This window comes from Eubalaena glacialis, chromosome 10, assembly GCF_028564815.1.
Source record: "Eubalaena glacialis isolate mEubGla1 chromosome 10, mEubGla1.1.hap2.+ XY, whole genome shotgun sequence".
NCBI lineage: Eukaryota > Metazoa > Chordata > Mammalia > Artiodactyla > Balaenidae > Eubalaena > Eubalaena glacialis.
The window spans coordinates 67,063,119-67,066,619 of NC_083725.1; positions in this window are offsets into that span (position 1 = coordinate 67,063,119).

Here is a 3,501-nt window from a genome sequence, read left to right on the forward strand (position 1 = left end):
AGGTTGCCTGAGGGCATCTGTTTTTCACTCAGACAGGATGGGGTTAAAGTAGCAGCTGATTAGGGGGCTCTGGGTCACTCAGGACGGGGGGAGGGAGGGGTACAGAATGTGGGGCGAGCCTGCAGTGGCAGAGGCCTGCATGACGTTGCACCAGCCTGAGGCGTGCTGTGTGTTCTCCTGGGAAGGTTGTCCCTGGATCACGGGACCCTGGCAGTGGCGGGTTGCACAGGCTCTTGGGAGGGGAGGTGTGAGTAGTGACCTGTGCTTGCACACAGGCTTCTTGGTGGCTGCAGCAGCAGCCTTAGCATTTCATGTCCGTCTCTGGTGTCCACACTGATAGCTGTGGCTCGCGCCCATCTCTGGAGCTCGTTTAGGCAGTGCTCTGAATCCCCTCTCCTCGCACACCCTGAAATAATGGTCTCTTGCCCCTTAGGCAGTTCCAGACTTTTTCCCGGACTCCCTCCCGGCTAGCTGTGGTGCACTAGCCCCCTTCAGGCTGTGTTCATGCAGCCCACCCCAGTCCTCTCCCTGGGGTCTGACCTCCGAAGCCCGAGCCTCAGCTCCCAGCCCCCACCCGCCCCGGCGGGTGAGCAGACAAGCCTCTCAGGGTGGTGAGTGCTGGTCAGCACCGATTCTCTGTGCAGGAATCTCTCCGCTGTGCCCTCTGCATCCCTGTTGCTGTGCTCTCCTCCATGGCTCTGAAGCTTCCCCTCCGCCACCCGCCCCCCGCCCCGTCTCCGCCAGTGAAGGGGCTTCCTAGTGTTTGGAAACTTTTCCTCCTTCACAGCTCCCTCCCAGAGGTGCAGGTCCCATCCCTATTCTTTTGTCTCTGGTTTTTCTTTTTTCTTTTGCCCTACCCAGGTACGTGGGGAGTTTCTTGCCTTTTGGGAAGTCTGAGGTCTTCTACCAGCGTTCAGTAGGTGTTCTGTAGGAGTTGTTCCACATGTAGATGTATTTCTGATGTATTTGTGGAGAGGAAGGTGATATCCACGCCTTACTCCTCTGCCATCTTGAAGGTCTCTCCTCCATGTGCACTTGAAAAGAATGTATATTCTGCTGCTTTCAGATGGAATGCTCTATATCAATTAAGTCAATCTGTTCTAATGTGTCATTTAAGGCCTGCATTTCCTTATTGATTTTCTGTCTGGATGATCTGTCCATTGATGAAAGTGGGGTGTTAAAGTCCTCCACTATTATTGTGTTACTGTCAATTTCTCCTTTTATGGCTCTTAGTACTTGCCATATATATTGAGATGCTCCTATGTTGGGTGCATATATATTTACCATTGTTATATCTTCTTCTTGGATCGATACCCTGATCATTATGTAGTGTCCTTTGTCTCTTGTAATAGTCTTTATTTTAAAGTCTGTTTTGTCTGATGTGAGTATTGTTACTCCAGCTTCCTTTTGATTTGCATTTGCATGAAATACCTTTTTCCATCCCCTCACTTTCAGTCTGTATGTGCCCCTAGCTCTGAAGTGGGTCTCTTGTAGACAGCATATATATGGGTCCTGTTTTTGTATCCATTAAGCCAGTCTATGTTTTTGGTTGGAGCATTTAATCTGTTTACATTTAAGGTAATTATCGCTATGTGTGTTCTTATTGCCATTTCGTTAATTATTTTCGATTTGTTTTTGTAGGTCTTTTTTCTTCCCTTCCGTTTTTGTCCTCTTCTCTTGTGATTTGATGACTAATTTTAGAGTTGTGTTTGGATTCCTTTTTCCTTTGTGTGTGTGTATCTATTGTAGATTTTTGGTTTGCAGTTACCATGAGGTTTTGATATAGCAGTCTATATATAAACAAGATTCTTTTAAGTTGCTGGTCTTTTTAATTTCAAATGCATTTCCAATATCCTTCATTTCTACTCTCCTCTTCTCACTATTGCTGGTTTTGATATCGTATTTGTGTGTGGATGATTTCCTACTTTTTTTTTTTTTTTTTCTTTTCATAATTTTTTTTTTTTAAACATCTTTATTGAAGTATAATTGCTTTACAATGGTGTGTTAGCTTCTGCTTTATAACAAAGTGAATCAGTTATACATATACATATGTTCCCATATCTCTTCCCTCTTGCATCTCCCTCCCTCCCACCCTCCCTATCCCACCCCTCTAGGTGGTCACAAAGCACCGAGCTGATCTCCCTGTGCTATGCGGCTGCTTCCCACTAGCTATCTATTTTACATTTGGTAGTGTATATATGTCCATGACACTCTCTCACCCTGTCACATCTCACCCCTCCCCCTCCCCATATCCTCAAGTCCATTCTCTAGTAGGTCTGTGTCTTTATTCCCATCTTGCCACTAGGTTCTTCATGACCCTTTTTTTTTCCCTTAGATTCCATATATATGTGTTAGCATACTGTATTTCTTTTTCTCTTTCTGACTTACTTCACTCTGTATGACAGACTCTAACTCCATCCACCTCATTACAAACACCTCCATTTCATTTCTTTTTATGGCTGAGTAATATTCCATTGTATATATGTGCCACATCTTCTTTATCCATTCATCCGATGATGGACACCTAGGTTGCTTCCATGTCCTGGCTATTGTAAACAGAGCTGCAATGAATATTTTGGTACATGACTCTTTCTGAATTATGGTTTTCTCAGGGTATATGCCCAGTAGTGGGATTGCTGGGTCGTATGGTAGTTCTATTTTTAGTTTTTTAAGGAACCTCCATACTGTTCTCCATAGTGGCTGTATCAATTTACATTCCCACCAACAGTGCAAGAGTGTTCCCTTTTCTCCACACCCTCTCCAGCATTTATTGTTTCTAGATTTTTTGATGATGGCCATTCTGACCGGTGTGAGATGATACCTCACTGTAGTTTTGATTTGCATTTCTCTAATGATTAACGATGTTGAGCATTCTTTCATGTGTCTGTTGGCAATCTGTATATCTTCTTTGGAGAAATGTCTATTTAGGTCTTCTGCCCATTTTTGGATTGGGTTGTTTGTTTTTTTAATATTGAGCTGCATGAGCTGCTTGTAAATCTTGGAGATTAATCCTTTGTCAGTTGCTTCATTTGCAAATATTTTCTCCCATTCTGAGGGTCGTCTTTTGGTCTTGTTTATGGTTTCCTTTGCTGTGCAAAAGCTTTTAAGTTTCATTAGGTCCCATTTGTTAATTTGTGTTTTTATTTCCATTTCTCTAGGACCTGGGTCAAAAAGGATCTTGCTGTGATTTATGTCATAGAGTGTTCTGCCTATGTTTTCCTCTAAGAGTTTGATAGTGTCTGGCCTTACACTTAGGTCTTTAATCCATTTTGAGTTCATTTTTGTGTATGGTGTCAGGGAGTGTTCTAATTTCATACTTTTACATGTACCTGTCCAATTTTCCCAGCACCACTTATTGAAGAAGCTGTCTTTTCTCCATTGTATATGCTTGCCTCCTTTATCAAAGATAAGGTGACCATATGTGCGTGGGCTTATCTCTGGGCTTTCTATCCTGTTCCATTGATCTATATTTCTGTTTTTGTGCCAGTACCAAACTGTCTT